This window comes from Lepisma saccharinum, chromosome 24, assembly GCF_977018435.1.
Source record: "Lepisma saccharinum chromosome 24, izLepSacc3.1, whole genome shotgun sequence".
In the NCBI taxonomy this organism is placed as follows: domain Eukaryota; kingdom Metazoa; phylum Arthropoda; class Insecta; order Zygentoma; family Lepismatidae; genus Lepisma; species Lepisma saccharinum.
This window is the reverse complement of record NC_139252.1, coordinates 30,508,536-30,536,311: the sequence shown is the minus strand read 5'-3', so window position 1 is coordinate 30,536,311 and position 27,776 is coordinate 30,508,536. Positions and strand designations below refer to the sequence as shown.

General features: G+C 39.7%; 1 long non-coding RNA gene across 2 annotated transcripts in view; it reads right to left on the bottom strand.

Moving 5' to 3' along the window:
- LOC145978446 (uncharacterized) overlaps window positions 1-27,776 on the bottom strand; it is a 430,067-nt gene that overhangs the window by 386,740 nt on the left and 15,551 nt on the right. For both annotated transcript variants that reach the window (XR_014440692.1, XR_014440693.1), the window contains exon 2: window positions 12,025-12,081. This is a non-coding gene — a long non-coding RNA (uncharacterized LOC145978446). The remainder of the gene's footprint in view (window positions 1-12,024; window positions 12,082-27,776) is intronic.

Below are 27,776 nucleotides of genomic sequence, written 5' to 3'. Positions count from 1 at the left end.
TATCATATAGAAGGATCCCCAAACCAGAAATTTCTGAAGCCAATTTGCGAGTATAACGCGATTACAAGCAAACGAACGAAAGAAACATCCTTTCTCCCTCACACTGAGGGTTAAATATTACTCACCAACAGCGGTCCACCATGAATTTCGTCGGTCCAAGCTTTCCCTATTTATCAGGTAATTGAAGGTCCCTAAATACCGGTACGGGTATTAACAATTTACTCCTTGGTAATCCGGCCCGGAGAGCCTGGGCCCATTTTCAAATCAATATTTTTTCCTCGCCCTCCCCCTTTTTATGCCTCCCGGGGCCGTGGGACTTATTTTCGCGTTGGGGGTCATAAACGAGCACTGCATGTTTAATGTTCTAATCAGTGGCCTCCCCCAAAATGGCCATTGCACAGTACGAAAGCCCTCAAAGAGCACCGCACATATCCACATGTTTTCTCTTTGCCTCCTCTCTCTCTCTCTCTCTCTCTCTCACACACACACACACATGGTTCGTGGTCCGCACACTAACACATGACGTGAACGTTAACCGCATCGCATGCACACGTATAGCCAGAAGCGCCCCAAGCTTGTTGAAAAAATATTCGTGGTAAAATTTTTTTTCGCCTTTCTGTCCGGATTCCAGGTGGTATAATAGCCATTAATGCCAGCACGGTGAGAGCAATCTATATTTTCGTGCTTTATTTTCGGAGCGGAAATTCATTTTCCGACCGTGCCGCAGCGCGGCGCTGCAGTGCATTGGAGGAATGGTTCTGATCAGTGTAATGATCGATACGTTCGAAAAATATACTGTGTATATATAGAAAAGAAATGCCTGTGCATATGTATCAACTAGGATTTAGACTTTTTATCCATATTTATGCCCTACAAATTGCCAAAATATGACATTAAAACTGAAAATGAACCTTAACAAAACTTACAAAGTATTAATTTTACAAAATCAATATTTGCTCTTTACGACATATTGTTGATACAACATAAACAAAATTTGATTTATGAAGTGGATAGGGAAGAGGAGAACAATCTTTCACTCTCAAGGTTGTTTCAAAGAAAAGTCAATCGAAATTTCTTTACAATACCAGCAGAAGCAGGATTTTAATAACAATATCTGCTGAAATGTTAAGAACACCTTAAATATGACCAAATGCTTCTATGCCATATTTTACCCAAAGCTAAAACATTGTACAATATCCCTTTATATGATCAACCGTGTTCACAAATGCTATAAAGAGGCCAGTAAAAATATGGTGTCATAAAAATCCGAACGCTGTTTATTTTTATACTTGTTCCTATTACATTTTACTTAGCGATATTTCCTTTTATTGTTTATGACAAAACGGCAGTCTTTTTTTTTCAATTAAAGCTCTTCAATATTAAACTCAAATATGTAGACAATTAATTGCCTAAATTATAACGTTATTATCCTCTAGAAATCCACATGCCTCAATTCGTTAACCAATCACGATGAAATAACCTGGTGGATAAGCAAGAATTTTACCTCCACCCAAATCAATTGAGGTAAATTTTAAGGTTGTTTATTGCTTGTCAGACATCTATCACTTTATTTCTTTGTCTAAACTTGGATAGGATGCGCTGTAGCTTATGTGTGAATGAATGTACATGTTATTTTCCTCCCTTTACCCATCTTGAGCAAACCTGTGAAATATAATAGGAATCGCACGGAACAGCATTTCTCGGCGTATTTTAATGCAAAAAACTTTTACATTATGTACATTATAATTATAAAGTGGCTGAAAAATGAAGTAAAATAAACTAGATCAAAGTAGCTACCCAATAGTAGAACACGTATAACCGTAATTTGTCTGTGGGCTCTCAAATATGGAATTACGAAGTGAAAGACGAAGTGAGTCATCATCTCCATTTTAAAATAATGTTTAATATATCTTACCAATACAGAGTGATATAGTAAAATAAACCAAATCAATTAATATACAATCACGGAAACTCCTGGTTTGTAACAATCCCATCAACTTCCAATGGAATTGTTACAACCCAGAAATGTCCATGACTGTACACACTATCTCTACATTGGATTTATAACCTTTCTTACACCTAGCAGTGTGATAAATTGTGCTTTTTGAATGTTCCGCTCGGATTCATTTGTATATCCCCCCCTTTAATCAGTACCTGCTTTAATGAGATAGTCGCCCACAAAATTGTTACGAAACGTACAACATAGACACTTCAGCACGCTGATATTCGATTTAGAATGAAAAAAAAAAGCCTCGCAATGCATTTGTGCTGGAAGAATATACGCTGCTCCAACTGCCATAGACGTTTCACAGGAACGCAATTTTGCTAGACCCATTACTACGTCATTCTCTCTCCATTCTCGTATAACCGACGATAGATGGCTCTGGAGATTGGGTGGCGGAATGCAGCCGCCTGTTGGAACTGTCCATTCTTCCCCGAATTTATTACCTTTGTTTTTCACACAGCGAGAGATCAAACCGTGCATTCTGGTTGGGTACATCGGGAAAGGAGGGGGGAAAAGGGGGCGGGGTGCCCCCTCACCTGACTCTACCATACTTTTTTCTACTTTTTTTTTCTTTATTCGAATAAGGTATAATCCCAAGGTGAACCGCTGGAGAGGATTTCAATCGTAAATATCCGATCCTTCATCTCCCGCAAGTGGGTTATAATTTTGGTCAAGTCTGCTTGTCGGCTTGATGATGCGAAAAGTTGTGGATGGATGTCCTGATAATATGCTGCGATTCCTGCCTTGTATTGAAGCATGTTTTGCTGTGTCTCGACATCACTACACCTTTAACTAAGTTACTTTCTAAAATTAGTAACTGTAAAATCATTATTTTTTTAAAAATATAACGAGTAAATAAGTTAAAGAGTTACTTTTACAATTACTTTACTTTATTGGGCCAGAAGAAAATTTTCTCATCACGCCTTTATTGTAATATTTTAAATCAAATTTACGCCTGAAAGAATATGCGGCTTCACGATTTTAACACTGTAATTTGTAATTGTTGTAATTTCAGCGATAAAATCTCAATTGTGTATAGATCTACCCAAAGCATACTTATTTTAAAACAGGATAGAAGAGTATATAATATTTGACAGTCATCCTGGATATGCTACGGCTTCTTGGTTCAATAATAATAAACAAAATTTGGTTGCTTAAAAAGAAAACGCATGTTCATCTTCATTTTCAAATACAGTTTTCTTTATATCTAGCCGGGCCCCGTGGCGGAGTGGTTAGCACATCGTGCTACGACACCAGGGGTCCCGGGTTCGAATCCTGGCATGGGCATGGATGTTTTGTGATTGTCCATTCATCAATATCATAATATCAACACTCATCCCCATCTTCGCAAATTAGCCAAAAGTGGCACAAAAAGCGAAGTAAAATAAAACATATCAATCAATCAATCAAATCGTTATATTTAAACAACTGAATCAATCAATCAAATCTTTATATTTAATCATGGATACAGTTGAGACTGCTTTATACGTAACTCAGTTCTGGGTAATTCTGTTTTGTACTGTAGGTCCCGCCAAAATATAATTTAAAAACATGTTAGTTAAACCTTATTTGTATGTAATGCATGCATACGTGATTCGGTGTTAGACTACACGTACTACTTTTCATAAAATACAGGTGATTTGTACGTAACGAAGCTACAACAATGTCACAAAAGTGCCAGTTTTCAGTTGCTACTGGTCGGCCACGAAGAAGATAAAGATAAAAAGTTACACACTTGATCAGAAAGTACAATTTATTCAGGAAGTGGACGCTAATCCACATAAAACTAAATCTGGAATAGCTGCAGATTTACGCATCGCTTTCAACGCACTTTGCAGAGTCATTAGTAAAAGAAATGCTATTTTAGACGATTTTTTTTAAAATTGGGTAGTATAACTATAAAACTAGTGTCTAGTATCAAAGTGGTCACTAATAAAGTGGCAAATGTAATGTATTTAAGAATCAAACATTTAGATTCATTAATTTACCACTTTATGATAGAAATAACCTATCTTGTTCCTCAATATATATACAATTACAGTATTTTAATAATGATATGTATCTAAATCTGATTTGTAAGTACTTCTCAGTTATACGTACTATTTTCTCTTCACCTTGACATACGTATAACTCAGATTATATTGTAATAGGTTCCATGTGTATATTATTCTACGGTATACCGTAATGTACACATTCTCAGCTTTTATGTCGTTTTTTGTCCATTACAATATACATATAAAATATACATAAATGTTTTACATTAAAATTATCAGTCTTTCCCCCTATTTTACAGATATTAGATTTTAAAAAAGAGAACTCTTTGCCTTTTACAATTGTATGTTACACTTCCTTAAAAATGTTAAAGTATAACCAATCCGCACATCTGAATTGACAACCAAACTTGATCGATTTATTGGAAAGTGAGTCTTTAGATTATACGTGGGTGACACAAGTTTTTAGATGCGGCAACACTGATTGCAGCAATACATTGTCTCTAGGATATGTTCAAGTTAGTAGTCTGTGAAGTGTGATAATGCTGCAGAATTTATAGTTGTTAATTGTTGTGTGCCAGAAATTAGTCAATTATTGTCGTGTGTGTACAGTAAAATGGATTTAACACGGGAGCACTTCAGAGCAATGATTTTTTACCATTTTCGAGCAGGTTTAACGCAGCAGCAATGTTATGAAAGGCTCCGAAATGCATTTCAGGAGGAAGCCCCATGCCGTGCGACTGTGTTTAATTGGTTTTCAGAATTTCGACGTGGACGTCACAAACTCAGTGATGAATTACGTGATGGTCGTCCTGTGACAGCAACTTCTCAAGAAAACGTCGACAGAGTGCGTCGCATGATAGAGGAGGATAACCGGGTGACATATGCAGTTATTGGTGCAACACTGGGTATTGGTATAAGTCAGGTTCAAACGATCCTGCATGACCGCCTTGGTGTCAGGAAGCTCTGTGCCAGATGGATCCCACACCATCTTACTCAGGAGCGAAAGCAGGCACGGGTCACATGGTGCATGAAAATGCTGGACAAATTTAACCAAGGACAATCAAATGCAGTGTATGACATCGTAACAGGTGACGAAACTTGGGTGTACTGTTATGAACCCGAGAGCAAACGACAGTCGACGCAGTGGATCTTCCCGGATGAAGACCCACCAACAAAAGTCAGGAAGGGACGAAGTGTTGGCGAACAAATGGTTGCCACTTTCTTCAGTCGGACGGGCCATATTGCAACAGTGCCGCGGTTTGTTTACCGGAGATCGTACGGAAAGTTCGTGAAAAACGCCCACGAAGTCGCATTATTGTGCATCAAGACAATGCGCGCAGCCATACAGCAGTACGAACAATTGAATTCTTCAAAGCCTCCAACATCGAAGAAATGACTCATCCTCCTTGCCCCTTGTGATTTCTTCCTGTTCCCTAAAATCAAGGATGCATTACGAGGTTCTTCATTTCCTACTCCCGAGGAGGCAGTCACCGCCTTCGTTCAGTGCATTCAAGAAGTGCCTGCAGATGTGTGGTCCCAGTGCTTTCACACTTGGTTTGAGCGGATGAACAAGTGTATCAACTGTCATGGAGAATACTTTGAAAAAATATAGCATTCATACTTTTGGTCTCCAGTGTTTTACTTGCGCGTGTCTAAAAACTTTTAGTGTGACCTATGGTATAAAGTTTTATACAGGATATTTCTCTCTATTATATTTTGGGTATTCCAGTATTATATGTTGCGAGTCTGCACTTTCCCAGTCACATTAACATCTCTTATTGTTGGATAAATGTTGCCTAGTACACTGACCCCATCTCAGTCTATGAATTAAAACAATTACGTTTCTTGTACCACCGACATGATGAAACCATGGTTTCTCAGCTTCAAACTTCTAATGAAAACGCGAAACCCAACCAAGCTTTACTCACACAGATTACTATCGCTCCTGCAAGTTCACAGATTGCAAACTCTTATACTGTTCATGTTTATTGCTGTTGGTCTATCACTGCAAGGAACAGCACTATAATGGCAGTTATTATTTTTGTTCATTTCATTACGTTATGTTACACGCCGTTATATACAGCCATCTTCAGAACGGATGGGGTGGGGGCAGTTCGTACCTCACAAGACCCAAGTACTTGACATAAAAGGTAAACGCGTGCATTTGCGTCGCCAGAAATTTTTGTAGGGGGGATGAGGCCATTGAAAAATCAAGAATAGTAGAAACAAAAATAAACATGGTTATTATTAACTATTATACAGTAATAAAAATGAACCATATTTATGCTAAATGTTCATTATTATTATTATTATATCCTTGGGATACTTTTTTTTTATTGGAACCACCAGATGAGTGAACATCTAGCACAACTGCTTTCTCACACCTCGTTCTATAAATAACTTTAAAACTTCGAGGGACATTTGTGTCATGTTGTGTGACCTCACATAATTTTTTTTTGGTATTACCCAAAGGGCGAACATTTTTGCAAAACGTCTGAATTCAGCATAAGATCGCACCCCCCCCCCCCACCCCCCGCAGCAAAAAGTTTAATTCACAGATTGTGGTTAACCTGCGTTTTTACATTTCAACTGCTCGTTCTTTCAGCATGCAATGAATGAAGTAACAAACATCAGTGCCATCTGTAGCTATATTGTTGACTTAGAACATCATTGAATTCATCTTTATCTTGGAAAGAACTGTTGAAAAGTGAAGATTTTTTAGGTCAAGGCCAGCGAGTTCAGCAAAGAAGGAAAAGATAAAACAGGAAAAAAGGGGGTGCGAGAATGTTATGTAAAGAGCAGGAGATTGCCGGCAAGTCGTTTTCCGGCGGAGTGTAAATGCACTAAAGAGACAGTGAACGGATCCCATCGCGATGCGTACAATAGGAACGTCAAGGGGTCGACTTGCTTTAACTTGATTGTCCTCTCGGCTTCCCCCGTTACTGCCACAGCCTCGCATCACGCCGAGCCGCAGAATGCATCGTTCCAAGTGGCGACAAATGGCTGTCTCGGATTTAAAGGGTTTATGGAGGTCCCTTCAAGTTGTAAAACGGTGTCATTCGTGGCCTGTTACGCTCTCGAGCTGTATATAGGCGCTCCGGGGCACGGCTAAACAGACCCGGACTGAACACCCTCGCTCGAGGCATAACTTGACCCTTCTGAATCTGCAAAGAAGGATGAGAAAGCAGCCTCTATACCACCAGCAATATAGTCGCAGTAAATGAGAAAGTTAGGGTTACGTTAGAGGAGATAAAAAGGGTAGATTTCTGCTCAAGGGCAAGAAAGTCTTCTTTTCTTGCGAAAAGCTTCTTTTTTTTTACACAGCGTTTCCAATTTTTATTACGCTTTTTGTCCCTGTAAACTGACAAAAGTTTTCTAAACATTGGTCACGCATTTTTACCCCGTGCTATCATACCTTTCAAACAGGGATCTTATATGGTGGACAAGGTTACACAATCTTTGCCTTTTTGGTTTGGGGTGAATGGTTTGAGCTTGAAAATGTTACTTCCTCAGTTTCCTTGTAACCTGTGCAGTGTGTGTATCGTTGTTACTTTATTCTAGTGTGGTTCATGGGAGCGAGTTGGAAACAGTAAGCTATTGTTTTACATGTTACTTTAAGGGAGCTTTCAGACCGAACCGACGCGCGACACTTGTTTGAGTTGGTGTTTTAAATCCACTTGATGCGCAGTAAGGCTAATTGGGACTGGACCTACAGTTTAAAATGGGAACTGAACCACCGGGTATCGAACCTGGGATCCCTTGACAGGCGACACTGTCTATTGTGAACCAACCTTCAGATACAAATGCAACTTTTCGAACCAAAGCGTCACGACAAGCTGCAGTAATGCGTGTCGCCTCAGTCTGTTGTTCGCGCATGCGCGGTGACTGTTTTGCTTTAGAAGGACGCGTGTCGCTTGATTCTTCAGTGTGAAAACACTGCGACACATGTTGCCCGTCGCTTCGGTCTGAAATCTCCCTAACACACTTATAATCTTGCTTACTACTTTTCACTGTCTAGTGATAATGTTACACAAAACGAGCTACGAACGTAGCAAAGTAATTTTTTAAGTTTTGTTTTGTTTGAATTGTTTTAAGTCCACTTTATGCACAGAAAAGCTAATCGGGACTGGAACTACAGTTTAAAGTGGGATCCGAACCATAATGTGCCTCCACCGGATATCGAACCGGGGACCCCTTGATTACAGGACAACGACGTTACTACGTCATTGGGGAGGCCATTAAAGTAATTATTATTCGTCCTTAATGTCAGTGGTATTGGGTTTGATACTTACTACTAGTGTTGCCCACGGGACGAGACGGGACAGGCTTTTAAAAATTCGAGACGAGACGAGATTGATCATGTGTCCCGAGACAAACGAATATTTTCGAGACGAGACAGCATTTCCACGAGACGAGACAGGCCAAAGTCTCGTCTCGTGGGCAACACTACTTACTACTGGGTGGCCAAAATTAAAGTTACCCAACTCAGAGCCCTCTGTAGCCTGTTTGAGGCCTCGTAGAACTCTGAAATTAGGTGAATCCACTATGCAGACCATGGGGAAGAGGGTGGCGATAAAAAATATAGTTCAATTTTCCGCCACCAGGTTGAAATGCGGCGCTGTACTTCCATGATGGTTGTAATAATGACGTAAACTAGTCCAATTGGTAATGGATTTGCCTTTACCTAGCAATTTGTCGCCGCGTTGGCTCAGTCGGTAACGCGTCTGTACTGCCATGCTAAGGTCCCGGGTTCGATCCCCGGCCGGTTCAAATCCGAAAACTTTTCTAACGTTGGAAGCGTCACCGGCGCCCACCAAGCGTCGAATAACATGTGTACCTGGGGGGTAAAGGCAGTCAGGGTCGTGATGCTGATCACATCACCCCCACTCACGACCGGATCAAGAAAGTGTCGGGCGTTACCCCCACACCCCCTATACGCGTTCATGGCGTGGTGCTAAGCACAGGGGAGCACTTTACCCTTTTTTACCTTTACCTAGCAATCTTGCAATAAACGAGAGATTATTTTCTCGCAACTTCCAGCCACTCACATATGTCTTTCTAATTAATAACTCAGCTAAATCACTTAACGTGATTATTTGTAGTCACGGACACTTCTGGGTTATAACAATTCCATTAACTTTCAATGGAATCGTTACAACCCAGAAGTGTCCATGACTGTACAACCCATCATGGAAGTACAGCGCCACATTCCAACCTGGTGGCGGAAAATGAACTATTTTTTTATATCGCCATCCTTTTCCCCATTGTCTGCATAGTGAATTCACCAAATTTCAGAATTCTACGATGCCTCAAACAGGCTACAGAGGGCTCTGAGTTGGGTAAGTTTAATTCTGGCCACCCGGTATGTAAGACCCTTCACCTTGGGTTGTCTAGAGAACCATGGTCCAGAGAACCGCTTAGACTACCTCAGTGGCAGAGTAACAGCGCGCTACGACGCCAGTAGTTCCAGCCTGGACTGGGTGTTCTTTGTGAGTGTCCAATTTCATCATATCATTACTCATCCTCATCTTGACGATTAGCCAAAATTGGCAGAAAAGCAAAGTAAAATGAACAAAATCAATCAATCGAAAAAAAAAGCTTTCGTTTTCTTTGTGAATTTGTGTGTGAGTGTTTAGTGTCTAGTATGTAGTGTATATGTATCCATTGGGGTTAGTGCTGCATACCGAACCTGGCATTTAATAAAATAATAATTGAATTAAATTGAATTGAAACAAAAAAAGCACAAACTCCAACCTCCAAGGGTTGTTTGTTTAGTTTTCGCTCATATTTCCAGCGCAACCCTCACTTTCGTTCTTATTCCCCACTTTTGATATTATCCCCTATGCGGCTATTCAACTTCACTCTTATTATTAACATTCGCTCTTATTCCACACGAGGCTTTTAACCTTTGCTCTTATTATCACGCGGCTACTCACGTTCGCTCTTATTCAACACGCGGCTACTCACGTTCGCTCTTATTCAACACGCAGCTTTTAACCTTTGCTCTTATTATCACGCGGCTACTCACGTTCGCTCTTATTCAACATGAGGCTACTCACGTTCGCTCTTATTCAACACGCGGCTACTCACGTTCGCTCTTATTCAACACGCGGCTACTCACGTTCGCTCTTATTCCACACGCGGCTCTTAACCTTTGCTCTTATTATCACGCGGCTACTCACGTTCGCTCTTATTCAACACACGGCTACTCACGTTCGCTCTTATTCAACACGCGGCTACTCACGTTCGCTCTTATTCCACATTTCCTTATCTTCCAGTATCGAACGCTATAAAAAACACAAGGGGGGTCAATGAGACGCAATGGGCAGATAGGACGTACACAACAATTATCATAAGTTCAAAAGTTAATTCAGAAGTATTGATGCCATTATATATTGATAATCTAAATACTTTCTAGTAAGTGATGGTAGCCGCTGTTTGGAGGCAGGGTCGTGGCCCACCTTGAGTCCCTTTCTGCGTTGCTACTGTCACTTTCGCTTTTATTTTCGCATCGATGAGTAATGAAATTAAATGTCCGAACGGACATCTTCACTCATGTCGTACAAGGAATTTGAAGACACTTCGCGTTTATTCAGTTGTTCAGTGGGATTCTTTAGGTTCTTCTCCTCTAAACGAAATTGATATAAAAATATAAATTTGATATTAAAATTAGGGACTAAAGAACGCCGTAGACTTCAAAACAGTAAAGTTAGGAACTCTCGAAATAGTAAGCCCCTGAACATTTTTCCCTAAAACTCAGCTTATCTGCCTTATCTTCTTAACTATTTACTGTTCTCTGGCGAAATTCCTCTCTCATACAGTCCCCCCTCCCCTCTCACTCCATTACTGAAGTCGGGCTTATGAAACTTCCTTGCCTCAACGCTTCTCGCCCCTCTCTCCCTGAAAGATTCAGGCGTAACTCTGAAACTAAGACAGGTAAACAGCATTACACCCCTCTCTCCTCATCTCCTATCTCTTTTCTCCTACTCGCACCACAAAAGCATTTCTGACGATTTATACCCGGCATAAAATACCTTGATAAAAGGAGTTAGGAAGCTGAAAACCATTGGAAGGACGGCAACTAGCGCCGCCAAGCGCCAGAGCCCGAAAACAATGGGTCTGGCCATGAAAATCCGGCACAGCATAGCTGCTGGAAAACAATGCGGCCTAGCCTTTGGGTCTAATAAAGCAAGGGGGTACACAATGGGACGAGCACGGCACACGGACAGTTGAGTCCAAATGGGTTGGCATTGTTGTGGTAAACAATAAGAGGCGTGCCACTTTTGTTTGCTGGGTGTAATTTGATACAGAGTTTGATCGTAGATCTTGTTCTTGTTTCTTTTGGACAACGAATTGAGCTCCTCAATTTTCCGCAAGAATAGATTTCCAAAACAAGAGTCAGCGTATTAATTTGACGATATATTTTCTACCCTTTTATTTAATACCGTAACGAAATTAATTTTCGCCCAATGGTAATGTAGTGCATTTGTAACTACAAACTGGCCAATAGATGACACGATAAATCACTTACACAAGAAATTAGAATTTGTGGCTAGAACATTTTAAAGATTCTGCACAAATCTGAGTTATAAAATTGGAAGCAAATTCGTAATTCTCCACTGCACGTGAAAATTTAAACTGTTAAACCAACTATAAATCTACACACCTTCCCACAGGAAGCTATTATGTGTAATTAGAGAAAATGCTATTTAAATAATTTGGTTGTCAATGTTAAAAATTATGATCTTTCTTTTAGGAAGATAAATGTTTTTCATCATCAATAAGGCGTAAATAAGGACCTAGTTTCAAAATGAAAATACAGCAGTAGAAATATGCACGTAAAATATGTATGGTAAAACTGTTACCGGAAAAGTTTGTACAGGATGCGCCTGAATGTATGGAATTTTCCACTATACAGAACAGTAGTCTGAAATAACAATGAGGGATAATCACAAAGTAAAAGATTAAAAATAACAATAACCAAGTTAAAAATAAGGGCGAAAGTTTAAATCTTATCTCACTTACCTTTTATACGTTTCTGTTGTGTCATCAATTGATCAATTCGAAATTGGTCAATCTTCCCTGCAAGAAGAAAATTTAAATTATCAGTTTCGTGAAATATTAAAAAAAAAAAAACTTTAAAAAAGCTTAAAGAGTGTGAAATTAAATTTCTTTGTCTGCATCTTTTATATTCACAATGTTGACAAATGACAAAACTCTCATTTTGTTATCCACAGATCAGTGGCGTAGCGGCCAACTTCGCAACCACATGTGTAGGGGGGAAATTTTGAATATCACAGAAATTAAAGGGATGGTGTTGCTTACATGGGAAAATAATCATTTTAAGAAACATATGTGGATCAACAATGACAGAATTAGAACTGGAAATTCTTTATTCTGACAGTGACTTAGAATATGTGTCAAGAGTATTGTACAGTACGAGTCAACGGGCAGACAAATAGCTTTACGACTCTGTGTTCATGATTATTATTATTACTTAATATGTGGGAGGTGGTCGAGTGAGTTCTCAGTGGCATATAATAAGATGAAGTCTGCGAAAATAGGCCGGAGCGTATACTGACTCAGCCAGAGGGGCAACTGGACATGTGTGTCTCCTCTGAAATGCTGAATTAACTTACATGCTTGTAGATGGCCATCGCTAAAGAGGGTGTGGGCCGCCATCTCATGCTTTTATACAGAACATAAATTACCTATAGTTATGAATCCAGTAGGAAGATTTTGTTGCGCAACCAATTTGTCTCTTATTGCCACACGATATACAACGAAACCTTTACTTTTACCACTAATAGTAATTTTACATGTGATATTTAAAATGACACTTAAAATCAAATAGTTTTAAGAGGAAGCCTAAACCCATTGCTTATTGAAATAAAAGCTAATATAAACGTCCCACACTGTCCACACCTGTTGTGTGTAACACGTTATTCTCGATTTTTGCTGCACCGTGACAAGGTAGTTGATTTCTTTTCGGATAACTGTTAAACACTTCCAAGACGACTTCAAAACTCCGTTGGAGGACAATTATCAACTTGCAATAAGACGCAGTTCCCCATGAAGTCATGCATTTATTTTCTACCTAATGTGTTAATCGCGAGGACGAAGCTGAAATAGATGGGGCAAGCACATTCCTTAGTTAGGGTTCCTACATGCGACCTCTGGCTTTGTAGCGCGTTACGCTAACCACTCCGCCAGTTAGGACGAGCAGTATCCAATTGCGAGATCCTGATATGGGTTTATAAAGGGTGGTGTTCTGGGGGGGATTTCCCCCTCAAAAATCCCCCACCAAAAATTTCCGGGGGGAGGGTTTTTGTTATAACAAAGAAAAGATAAGCAATAACTTTTAATTTCAAATATACTTTACTAAGAATAATATCGAAAGCACATACAAATTTGTGAAGATGTAAGTTGCAGAGAATGCAAAAAAAATAACTATGAATCTAATTTAAACACAAACATAAACACAAACTAAACAAAAACTTACACAAAATAAAACCACTTCAACTATTTCATAATTTATTAACATCTTTTACCAGTTAGTAAAGGTAGCTGCTATACAATATCTGATATGTATAACAAATTAATTTCCTTTATGTAATTAATAATAATAATATTATTTTAAATTGAGTATTTTTTACTTTTAATAACTTTACAAATATGTAGCCTATATCGTATAATTTACACATATGTTTGTGGGGGAGGGGGGTTTGAAAGTTAAGAACTTTCTCCCCCCACCAGTTTTAAATGATTACGCTCCCTGGCACATGGATGGACCTTGAAGAGTAGTTACTAGAACTTCCTGTACTGAAAAAAAATTCAAATCCCATCCTGTGTGTGTAACCCCAAAAAAACAGGCAAAACTGGGTTTCTTCAAGCACTGAATTTAGCTACAGCTAGCGGCAGAAAAGATGGGACACCTATATCCTCAAATACTCGTTTCCCTGCAAGGCGTTATGTGTGTTGCCTAACTCGACGGCGGTGGTAGAAGCTATTACAATCCACTTATCGCCGTACAGTTATGCAACACACACAACGCCTTGCTGGGAAACGAGTATTTCAGGATATAGGTGTCCCGTTTTATTGCCGGTGAGTGTACAATATTATTGTAGTGAAATAACGCATTCAACTCGACACGAGACAGAAATTTGCAATTCGAGACACGACAGAGAACGAGACAAGAGCAAAATAAAAATTGTTTTGAGCCCACTTCATGTTCCAAGAGCCTAATCGGGACTGGCAGTACGATTTGAAGTGGGATCCCAATCACTTTGAAGTGTGCGCCAACCAGGAAACGAACACGGGACCCCTTGACCACAAGGCGACAGCTTCACCACCCGGAATGACCCCGATTCGAGACGCGACCGACATTCTCGCGAGATAAGACGAGATCTTGCCAAGTCTCGTACTTGCCAGGTAGAGAACAGAGCGCGCCAACATCCCAACCGAAAAAAAAAACCTTATCGGGACATTTCTTTGCAGTGCAATGCCTCTTCATTTTTCCACCCTCCTTTTTCACGCCAAAAAAGAAAGAAAGAAAAAACTTCCTCCAACATTATTCCACCTCCGTCCCTTCTTTCCCAATCACCATTCTTCCTCTTCCATAGAAATGGGATTTCAGATAAACGGTCCCATAAAGATAAACTTATCGAGTGTGTTTAATTTCCTGTGTCGACCAACGTGACAGAAACAATGGACTAATTTTCTGGACTCTCTTTTATGAGCCTCTGTGGACCAACGTTTCTCTTGGAAAGTTCCCTTCCTGCCATAACATTATTGGATCCTCCTCCTTCCAACTTCTTCCACCCCTTCCCACTTCCTTTTCTGCAACGAAAAACGGGAAGAGAGTCAGAAAAGGTAGCCCGGAAGGGGGAATAAAGACCGAGAAGGGAAATAAGACAAGTTCGTAAGGTTCGCATGAAGTAGGATATTCCTCGCAAAACTTAGATGGGAGTTAGATTGGGCTGGCTGATCACAAAGTTTCGTCTCACTTCATGCTGAGACACTACGAGCTGTAATCATGCAGGGAACGTTTTGAGTCCGCTAGAAGAAGAAGAAGGAAGACGATGAGTAAACTGTGCATATCGAAGTAGTCATAACGAGATACTGCGGCGTGTCCCTGTGGAAGGAAGATTCTGTTTGTGCACTTTTTAAGCACCAAGGTCTTGGATAAGAATTTGAGCCCTCTGCTTACTTGGTTATAAATGTTACTGCTTTGGGATGAGGAAGACAAAACGTACCGCACTGAAAGTATCTGCCTTTAGGCAAAAGTGACGCAAAGTGATATTTATCGCCATCTGTACTTTATTCGGACAAACACACGCTCAAATTCGTGAGTTAACTGTAACTTCTTGTAAAGTTTTCTTAAAATTTACAATATATTCTACAGTTAAAATGTAACATTCCGCCTGCATATTGACAAAAAAAAGCACGAGTTTTCGTGAGCATATTAAACACAGACGCACAGTCATACATGTTATAGTAGTAGAATGCTGCACAAATATTGCGCGGCAAATTGTCCATGATTATTTTCATTAATTTTTCTCTTGCATCCGAATTGTTTACATACTCTGCCGCAGAGGTTTTCAATAACTACTTTTTCGTTTTGTTTCAAGTCTTGAAGCTCTGATGAGGTAAATCAAAGCGAATAAAATTGGCAATTTGCTTGATAATACTTATGCATCCCACTCTACAGCGTTGACATATAAGAACAAACTTTCCCATTTAAATTTCAATATTATATCTTGTATAAGGATATTATATAATAATTATAAACTGAAGTTTTGTGCACCATCATTAAAATTACATTAATTATTACAGTTACAGCAGAATTTTATGCAGAATTGGCAATCTGGGAGATAAAGGATATTTTGTAGGGTGTGTGATGGTAAATTTACCTCCAAGATGACAATGCAGTCTGGGGCATGAATTCTCGGTCTCGTTTCGATTTTAGAGACGTCTCGTTCTTTTCTCGGTCTCGAAAGACAAGTCTCACTTTCAAAGACTCGTTTCAAGTCGACTTTATTCTCAGATAATGGAATCCAAAACGCTGCAATGTGTGTCCGCTGAGTATCGAACCCGGAACCCCTAAATTAAAAGGCGACGTCGCTAACAGTACGCCTAGAACCTCGAAATTTTCACTGCGTTCCCTGGTTTGCACCTCGCTTCGACGACGCTACGAATCCTCAAAAAATCCTGAATACTGCACAGGGTCACAATCGACACTATATATTGACTTTGCCATTCTGTAACAAAATACATTATTTATGTATAAATAATCAGGTAGATATCGGCTTGGAATGCGCAAAGCAGTAGTGCAGTCGCTGTGGCGCCATTCGCTTCTTTATACAACATTTTTGTCCAAGTTGCAGTCTGACTTATATTGGACAAAAAATGTACAAAGAAGCTAATTGCGGCACTACTAAGGCTAGTATACAGATGCATAAGTATTACCAAACAAACTGTCCATCACCAGGTTCATTCTCTTTGTTTTATGCGACGAAAACTTCAAGCACTGAAACAAAACAAACTGCTGACATCCTCTGCACCAGCATGCATAACAAGCTAGTTCTTAGAAACGCGTAGGACCTTTTTTTTAGTCATGGACAATTTGCCCAGCAATACTTGTGCATCCAACTGTACACTGAAGTAGATTTGGTTCAAGTAAATGTTTCAAACGAAACCAAGAGTCTCGAACACTAAGTCTGTCTCGTTTACAAGGCTGTCTCAGCCTCGACACCATCAGCGCATAACCGTGTCTTGCCGACTACAAACTAATGACGTCATAACATCAGAGCAGGCGAAGTTCCAGATTGACTCACCTGCACGCACCCACCTTGGACGCTCACGAAAATCTACAGAAGTGTCAAGAACGCGTGCATTAGCAGACCCAGACAAAAGACGATCGCAGCCTTATTTTTTTTCAACGCTCCGCAAACCATTCCCAAACTTCTCAGAAGTTGGACGCTCTGGATGGACCATTTGGAATCGAGCCAATCGCGGATCTGCTTTTATGAGGAGAAAGAAAAAGCGTGCAAGCCTTTGGAAAATCCATCCATTCATCATTCCTAACGATCCTCTTTTTTTTTTTTCTTAAATCCCGTAACCGCCCGGAAGGAATTCCGGGAGATCCGGGGAAAGTATCCTTTTGAATTTAAAAGAAGGGAGAAGCTTCATTGCGATCGAATTACCCACAGACAGGACTTTGCGCAGGAGACAGGTTAAATGAACCAACTATATTTATCTGCTAAATCTTGCTACATATATCCGTTCTTAATGTCCGTTTCTATCCCCTACTCCTCTCTCTCTCTTTCTCTTCTTTCTTTAATGCTTCATTAAGGGTCAATTTGCTCTGACGTCATTATCGGAAAGCAATGCATTTTCTACTTAGGTCTCGAACTTAACCGATCCGTGTTCGATTCTCGGGCCAATAGTTACGGCAGCCTTCCATGAGGTGGGGATGGTGGGTGGAGAGCAGTCATGTGCCGTAGACTATAAGTTTACGTCTACATGCGTTGTCTACACGTAATCTACGCGTAGATTACATTGGCTTGTAGTTTACATAGACTACGTACACAATCTAAAGTGCATTAAAATTAATTTTCAAGGGTTTCATGAAAGGAAAGTGACATTTTCAACTATACTGGTGCCTAACGAAATGAAAAGAATCCTATTTACAACAAAGTTTCTCTACTCTTCTATTATCAACTATGGAAGTAGATAAATAGTATGCAAAAAACAACAACAGATGGCAGTCGTGAGGCAAGAGTGGTCTTTTCCCCATAAAACACTAGAATATTTCCTATATTAGGTTTCTTCCTAGGTGAGAAATTGTTCGAATTTGGAAGAAAGAGTATGAAAAGTTCTCCTACTGATACGCAGTATAATTTTATTTTAATTTCACGACGCCCTTTGCTAAGTTATCACCTTTCGCCATGTTGTTTACATAGATTACGTAATTACGTGTATAAAATAGTCTACGTGTAAAATGTAACTTTTGTTGTTTACGCGTAGACTCACATCACTGGTGGAGAGACAAGAGATTTTTTTTTTTTTAAATCGAGAAGAGAACGAAACCAGGACGTATTCGAGACTTGTTTTGGGGTTTTAAATTAGCAACAAGCACAAAATCTATAAACTATTTTAAGAAATGTCAGAAATCAACTTTCAATTATGTATACCACTATTCCATATACATTTTTAAAACAGTGACAGTGATAATGAAATGTATTTCTTCTTATCAAAGATTTTTATCCTTGTATAGTTGTAAATGTTATAAATAATGACAGTCGCAGACTATACGACATGGAAAAATCTACAGGGCGAGGCACTACCGTATATGGGATTTTTTTTCGGAGGATGCTGGAATTGTAGAAAGTTTATATGGCATAGCGGTTTTCTTTGTAGGGGCGGGATATACTATAGAATATTTCCTAATTACAATTATTAAACTTTAGAAGTTGTTCAAAGACAATTTTGCTCTCCCCCCCCCTCCCTAGTTCTTTACTGCTTTCATTTCAAAATTTTGATATAATTTTCGGGAAGGGGCTGTAACCTCATAAGCTCCCCCTGCGAACGCCAGTGGGGTGATCGAAAAGTGAGGTTACATACGAAACAAAATACGTGCATACAAGCATACACATGATTCATAATGTAATAATCGTTGTTCCATTTACAGTACATGTTCAATATGCGCCCAGTATCTATGAATGAATGCTTCAATTCGACGATCCTAGTTTGGGAGCAGTGTTGCCATATGAAGGGAAATTTCTCTTTTGCAAAATTTGGACAGAAATTTAAGTGAAATGGGAAAATGGGAAAATGGGAAAAGATATACAGGGTGTCTCAAAAGTAATAACGCAAACTGACACAGGTGAAAGTATACGATAATAGAAGCAAAAAAGTCTCAGTAAACATGGGTCTGCAAACGAGCCGTTTTCGGGATAATCACGAATGTGTGATTACAAGCCACCACTGACTTCAGTGTTTGTCGTCCTAGTTGGTAAAATGCTAATAATCTGTGGTTAGAAGCCGTCACTGTTTGCATTTTGTAAACACCGAGTGCTTTACTCCTTGCGCGTTCCGAGGTTTGCTCTTTGTTTACAAACTAGAACACTTCCGAGAGGTGGCGTTGTAATCAAACAGGAAACAATCAGTACACAGTCTAATCGTACTGTGGGAGTCACGTCAGTTGTGCTGCGTAGTGACGTTTACAAACAATGAAGTCAGTGGCGGCTTGTAATCATACATTCGCGATTAACTCGAAAACCGCTCGTTTGCAGACCTATGTTTACTGAGACATTTTTGCTTCTATTATCGTGTACTTTCACCTGTGTCAGTGTGCGCTATTACTTATGCTGTATTTGATGAAAACTATCAACATTTCAGGGAAATTTGAAGAAATCAGCCTCAGTATTGGTGCAGGTTAAATGAAAGATTGCATTGCGCTACGGTTTCATAATTATCCATACTATCCTCTTCTTATTTCCACTGCTTTGAATACAAGTCTACATACCTATTTATATTTATGTTTTATCTCGTTTCTATTATTATTATTATTTCGTTAGATGAAGGGGAAAAATTGGCGAGGAGGGGAAATGTTGTTCCGCCCTAAGAGAGTGGCAACACTGTTTGGGAGATGGCGCCTGTGATACTTTCTTTGAGGTGACGTTAGGAAACTTTTGACTCACCCTGTAGGACGGTGTTCGGTAACTGTGTTCAGAGTCATCTTCCAAACACGAGCAAAGCATTGTTGGAATTTTCCACCTTTCTTCCCGTTACGCTAGTCGTTCTGTCGTGTTCTTTCAGCATTGAAATGAACAGAAAGATCATAACTGGCGACCGTGGTGGCCATTCACCTATGTAACCTGACTTTTACCTCACCCTGTACTGCACTTTACACTATGAGGCTCCTCCAGACATGTCAAGCGGATATATACCTGATTATTAAGAGCTATGCCGTAATCTACAGCAAATAGAAAATCAATGCATTTAGTGGTAGTTCTGAGTGCACTGCGTGGTTGCACACATTAAGGATAATTATTCATTACTATGTAGTTATTGACTGGAGCAGCTCTCCCATCCAAACCGTACAAAAATATGACCGTTTTCTAAGTACTAACGCCCATTACATAGTTACTCCAATTAATGTAATTTTAATTACTTAAAAATATGGTGTATATACAGTAAAACCTCATTAATCCGGACTAATGGGGGGATAAGTTGACCGGTTTGACGCAAGTCCGGATTAACTGAAATAACCTAAAAGGTATAGGCCTAAATACACTATACACTACAGTATAAAGTCTGCGGGAAACAGAATTTCATCAGTGGTTGACTGCCTTTTCTTTGGGAAGTTCTCTTGTTGACTTCTAGCCACATTTAAAACCTTCCATTCGGATTAAGAACTGAACCTACAGTTTAAAGTGAGATCCGAACAACTATGTACCTTCACCGAGTATCGAACCAGAGACCCCTTGATTGCGACGAAGTTACCACTGCGCCATCTGGACGGCCCCAGTTCTAATCACAGCACACAGAGATAACACGAATTCGTATGCACCCACGAGAAGGACACAGACTATAATTGTAAAATAAACCAGGCCTTGACAGTGCGTACATAAAACCCGAACAATACAGTCCATACTTTCAATATTTAAAGATTAGAGATGTCAGGATATTACGTCACAATTACACTTAAATATACGGCAAGGTTCGAAATCCTGGCCTCAAGAATCCCCACCACCAAAAATTTTCAGGGGGGAGTTTTTGCTATAACAACAAAACATACGCAATTAATTTTTACTTCAAATATTCTTTACCTAAGGACAATATCGAAAACGTACACAAAGTAGTTTCTTTCTCTTTCTCAAGATCTACACCAACAATATATGCACAGCAAAAGCGAAACGAGAATGCAATACAAATATAACTATGATATTCAATTGATTTATGTTAATAGAAAGCAAAGACTAAACAAAACCTTAAACACAATAAAACTATTTGTACTATTTTTGTACTTTATTGACAGCTTTAACCAGTTAGTAAAGGAATTATAAATATCTGATACATAAAAAAATCAAATTAATTCTATTATATGTATTTAATACTAATGCATTTTTAAATATTTAGTAATTTACCTTTATATTTAATAACATTTTAAATATCATAATTTTCATATACATATGTAATATATGTATGTATAATTTGTTTGTGTGTGTCTGTGAATAGACTACAATCTTCAACGATTTCGCACCCTGTATGGGAACATTTGCACCTTTATGGTAATACATTTGCGATAGAACAGCAGAGAATATCAGGCTTACAACCATCGTCCATTTTACTGGTTTCTAATTATTATTCCTAACGCCTCTTTAAATTTCGAGAATGAGATTTTGTTGAGACGGGGAGAGGAACAGTATTGGGCGATATATCGTCCAGACGATATATCGCGATATTGGAAAAATATCGTTCAGGCGATATCAACTAGACGATATATCGTCACGATATTTGGCTATATATATCGTGTCAACGATATATCGTTACGATACCTGGCGATATATATCGTGTCAGCGATATATCGTCACGATATTTGGCCATATATATCGTGTTGGCGATATATCGTCACGATATTTTAGCGAAACATCGTGACAGCGATATGTCGTAACGATATTTAGCGATATATATCGTGGAGGCGATATATCGCCAATATCACGATACGGAAAAAATATCGTATCATCTGTGACAATATTTTCTTGACGATACATCGCGATATCAAATTTCCGATATCGTCTATCCCTAGAGAGGACTCACTTAAAAAGTTCGTTTAAAAAGGCTTTTAAATATTCTGCATGAAGAACAGGTAAGTAAAGTATTTAAAATAAAGGCCTGAGTTTTACGGATAAAGTGATTTTCCACACATTCCCAATACTGTCAAAATTTCTTCTACACCCTCATTTTAGCTCTAAATTTTTCATAACATCTTCCTAAATACGAGTGATTGGCTGGCTATCTTGGGTGACAATATTTCCGAAAAGTCACTGCATAACTCTGGAGGTCACCCAGCCTCGAATAACTGAACACTTGGAAGAAACCCTGTGGGGTAAAGGCGACCGGAGCGTGGTGCTGATCGTATCAGTTAAACTATGGTCGAGATCGAGAGTGGGTGAGGCCCTTACCTCCACTTTTCCTTCATACAGAAAAGAAAATGCATCAATTTTAATGTATGCACCTCAAATGCATCAGAGATCGTTAGTTTCTTCATTCATCTTTGACAGAAATTTCTCATCCGATGCATTTTTACTGCATCGAGAAAGCGAAGCACAAGAAGACATTGGAATTTTCTCTTTTTGCTTGAAGTAAAATGTAGTGCATTTGTATGCATTTTTGCATTTCATTGCATGAAAACGTCACGATCGATTTACTTCTCATGCATTGTTCTCTTATGTTATTCTCAGCAATTTGTTGTTTGAAGATTTAACATTGCCACATTCCTGGCCTCTATAACTACTAATTATTAGTAGTATTATTAATTAGTAACAAAATAAGTGTTTCATCATTAGTTTATAACAAGAACAATGTTTTGTTGCGACGTCCATGAGTAAAGTACATTGAAGTAAGTATATACGTTCTTAAATGTGTAAAATTTCGAATGAAAGTGTGAAAACTACGCAATCTTAGAGGCAATAGCTAACAAATAAATAGTAGTTTCATGCGAAGGGACGGAAAAATATTCCTTTCGCCAGTCGCCAAGCCTGCGACAAGCTCGGGAGCTATCCTGCCTTCGTGCAGTCCAAGTCATTCACATTTTTCCCTCCTGGCGTCGCCACTGTCTTCCCCCTCACTTCAGCGATACCACAGCGCCATCTCGTATAGGCTTATTCCGCTCTCGGTTCCTATTGTATTTCCTCTTACCTAGCGCCATCATACGGCGATCGCTATAAAGTGTTCACGTAACGCCTCTTTCCGCTCATAGATGTCACTCCTTACTTGTGCAGCATTTTTCGTCCACTTTTTCCACAATGTTCTTTTGTACCGCTTGAACTCTTACTGAAATAATAGTTGCTATTTGCTGGTTTATTAGGTTGATTACAGTTAAGTACTTTCAACAAGTGAATAACGAATTTTATGGAAATTGTTTATTTCTCACTGTAAGTTAGGATTTATTATTTAATTAGTTGTGAGACCAGACTGACTAACAAAAGATTTACTCTATATGGATTCGACTATTTAAGTATTATTGAACATGCGAATGTCTACTGTTTTGATACGAGAATTTGTACTTGATTAATTTAGCGTCTCTTATTTGCCAATTTTGGCTAATCGCGAGTGTGAGGATGAGTGACAATATGATGAAATATTACGAAGGCGTCGTAGTGCTCTGTGCTAACTAGTCCGTCAATACGAGAATGACAAAGGTATTTTACCTTGAGGCGAGAACATATTAATGAGCGTTTCATCTCGTCATCCTGAATGAAAATGTGTTTTCAACAAGTTATTTTCTTTTACTCTACATCAAACATACAAAAACACTAACGTTTCGACGTGTATTTCGAAATGTAAATACCATGTGAAATGGGGGGACTTTTATGCTTCTGTGCCAACCCATAAACTGGTGGGACTTCTGTAAGTATAACAGGACCCAGACGAGAATCGAACACGGAACTATTGAGTTTCGCTTCACACCACGGGTCTGGCATTATCGTAGCAGGAAACCAGACGAATAATTTACGAGGTTGCTACCTAGTGTTACTAGAGATAAGGAACTGCAATAGGCAGTGTCAATAAACTGATACTCACGTGTCAACTGACGTGAGAAGGAATAAAAAGGAAAAATTGCTTTTTTGATGTTTCTATCTGTGTCCGGGATTATTAACATTGGTGACTACACAAATTACAAAAATGCATTTTTTTCTCTCAATTGTTTCCTAGTTACGTACTGACAATGTACATGTTTAAATAATCAACAATTGAAATTGATTCACAGATCTGATCGAAGATGGATACATGCAGGCTGCAATTGAACAATTTTATGTTCGGGAATTTTCGTGTGATACATTGATGGACTTGTAAATTTGCAAACAACGTCTGCTCTGGACTGTCTCCTCCCCCCCCCCCTCCAGTTAACTCTTTCCAAGCATAATTTGATGTAGTACGTAAGAAAAATTAGTTTCATAGAACTGTTGGGATTGTATTGTACAGACCACTTCAGAAAATCGACCCTTCAACGTGACGTCAAATATATTTCGACGAATATTCTGGACCTGTACAGTGGGACCCATGAGTATTACCGTGAAAATTGTCCATCACTATGTTCGTGCACTTTATTTGACCCAATAAGAGCTTCAAGAATTAAAAGAAAACTCAAAACAAGCTGTTGGCAACTTCTGCACCAGCATACATAAAAATCCATCGCTTAAAAACATATAGGATGTAAGATAAAAATTAATTTAAATAGTCATGGACAATTTGCACGGTAATAATCATTGATCCCACTGCACAGATTGCACTTTGGTTCTGTTGTGGAAATAAAATAAAAAAATTGGGCGCTACAAGCTCCAAGGATGTAAAATTAAGGTGGGTCAATTTTGGTTCTTGATTAACAATACAATTTCTTTTCTCAATTTACACATTGTCTGAAATCTAATTCATGCTCAGACGGGATTATTGGGACTTGACCTACAGTTTAAAAGTACGATCCGAAGCACTGTGTATTGTGCCACCACCGGGGATCGAATGCGAGACCTCTTGATTGCGTCCATATGGGAGGTCATTTATTTGTGAAGTATCTCGACATTTTAAAAAAAAATAATATTATCCACTGCGCAGGTCCAAGTTCCTAAAGTCCAGAACGTTATGGACTAACCTTTATTCACGCACCCTGAACGCCTGGAGCCATGTTTAAATATTCCATCGTGTGCTTTTTTAATATCTCTGCACACGGATGCACTTGCTTGCTGCCACAAGATTATAGCAATCTGTCTAAATGATATGCAGTGTTTGCTTTAGTTTATGTACATCGAGGAAATGAATGCATTTGCAACGAACGTGCCATATTCCCAGAGCCCACACGGAGAACAATTTCTACCCGCCACAGAACGATCTATTAAAAGGCAATTTCTGCGGAGGGTGTTTTGAGTCACTTCCTGCTACAACACTCCACAAAGCATTCAGCTAAGTTCTGACCTCCGTTTAAGAGCATCTTAACGGGCATTAAAAGCCACACTTATCTTCAAGAAGCTGGTTTGATGGGCCCCGTGCGAAAAAATAAACCGGCATTAAGTCGGTCGTGGTAGAGGAATTGCGTCATATATCACCGTTTTACCTTCTCCACGTCATCAGAAATGTTTACCGCTCCTCCCGGTGGCGGCGCTGAGGTCTTACTCAGTGTAAAAGTATGATGTACACGATTCTCCAATTGCCAATTTGACTTGAGTTGTTCCTAAGAGTAAAAAAAGACAATTGCGGAAAGAGAAAGGGATCTTCGAAAGGGTGCAGTTGACCATCGCATGCACTGCCCCCTTTTTTGTTTGCTTTGGGGACGTTTTCTTCCTTTTCTTCTCTATAAACTTCGCAACTGCTAACAGACCCATCACTTTCGCTTTGAAATGAGCGAACGAGTGGTCCCCTTGCTTCCTTCTTTCTCGCACAAAAAAGGGACAAGGGGTAAAAAAAAGAACCAAATTTCTACCGACTAGCACGATAAGACTTTAAACTGGTAACGGTAATAGCAGCGCGAGTTTATTTCGTCATAAACTGTCAAGATGGCCGCGATATGCTCTGAAGCGCCCTCTCTACTTCACCGTGGTGGGATGAGGCACAGTTTCTTGCCCCTCCTCAAACATCTTTACTTAACCCTTTCCCCTTTCGTACTTATCCCCCACCACCCGTCTCCCTGACCCCCCACTTTCTCCACATTTTATACCGCCAGAATTGCCCTAACGCGTTACGACCATAGCCCAGTGTATACAGCTTGTTTAGCCAATGCGGTGACGATTGTTGTACATGCGTTTAGTGGCCACTAAAACACAAATCTCCTCCGGTGCATTATATACTGCCGTCTTATTGATACTTCGGCCATAATTGCGACTTAATTTGGTCAGAACTTATAACCAAAAGAAACACGAGAGGGGGTGAGGGGGAATAAAGATCAGAAACAGAATCGTAGCTGTCCTCTTTAACAGCTTGGCAGAAATGCAAACGTGCGCGCGTGTGTGTTTGTACGCCAGCCATTTGCCTCGGCGTTTAAATCGGCATAAAACTGAGGAATATGTGGGCATAAAACTCATTAGCCACAGCTCGCGAGGCAGTTACTGTAAGGATAATGGATAATTTGGCCAATTTATTTCAAGCCTCAAGATGTTACGGGTTACGTAATGTTCGTTTCTTATTTTCGCTCATAGATGTCGCCGTTTCAGACCATGATCTTCAACTGAATATACACAGGCTATCTCCCCGTTACTGATGTGACCAGTAGCTGTCTCTGGAAGATGTTGCGAAAATTAAAACGCCATTACTAGAATGTACTCAAATCACAGACTAATCTACTATTATTTCCTCTTTTTATCGAGCTCTCATACCCATAACGCCGCCACGGCAGCAACAAGTACGTCTTTTTCTTTTACGCGCGTATTTTTCCTTGGAAGAAAACGTTTATTACCCATTTTAAGCCATCTGAATGTCCACAACGTCAATACAGGAGGGGAGAAGACAACTCAGGAACCACACGTCTCAAGAACGTAGGGAGTGTTTATCGCTGACTCTAGAGCACAAAATGAGCAATTTTCAAGCCCATTCTGTCGGATTTTATACGCTCTGTAAATCCCCTTTGTTTTCCATTTCACGTGACTTCTATGTGCTATCCCACAGTCAAGTTAACTGCATGACCGGTTTGTCAATCAAGGCGTAATCGCAACTTGATGTCTAGCGGGGCATGTCTTTCTGGCATAAACAGCCGCTTCACAGAATGTCAAAACGATTATATCTCTCTTTCGCAGCAAGACTTTAGGAGGGGGTAAATATCGGAGTCTGCCGTTCGTTAACATTTGAAGGAAAATCTCAGGTGACGTCGGCATTTTTAGTGGCGACATTCCCCCCCCCCCCCTTTCTCGAAACGGTCCATTTGGTTTGTCTAACCATCCTCCCCATTTCCCGGCACACGATGACCGTTTGCGTCTCGTGCAAGCTTGCTTTTAAATACCCGATGCCAAGAAAACTTGCACTTGGGAGAATGAACACAGCCTGAATAGCGCCAAACTTGGACAAAAATGGCCAATACGACTTCTACAGTAGTTTTCTGGATGCTAACTTACACGATTTACTTATAACGTATCAACAAAGTGGTATTTTCCTTCCCTTTTTATGGCCATCCTGTCCTCTCCTCAGCGGTTCGCGCGCTTCGACTGTTATCTACACTACGTTATCAAGCTGGCTCTTATTTTCAATAAAAGATTGTTATCGACCCTCGAAACAAACGACAATGCCCCGGGAAAAAGCCACAAATGAAAAGAAACACACCAAACGACTCAATAATAGGGAAGTTTCGACTTAAAACGTTCCATCTGCAGTTTCCTTTATTTTTACGAATGCAGTAATGGGTCGCACTAACGTAGTAGCCTCTCAAAAGCCCAATAATGGTTCCGTTCTAGCGTTTCCTTCGCGCGCCGCTAGATGGCAGGCAGATAGCACGTCGTAAATCCCTTGGATTTCCCGCCCATTGCCTCGAAGGCGGTGCTTCGCGGTGTGACGTCACGAGCTCGCATGAC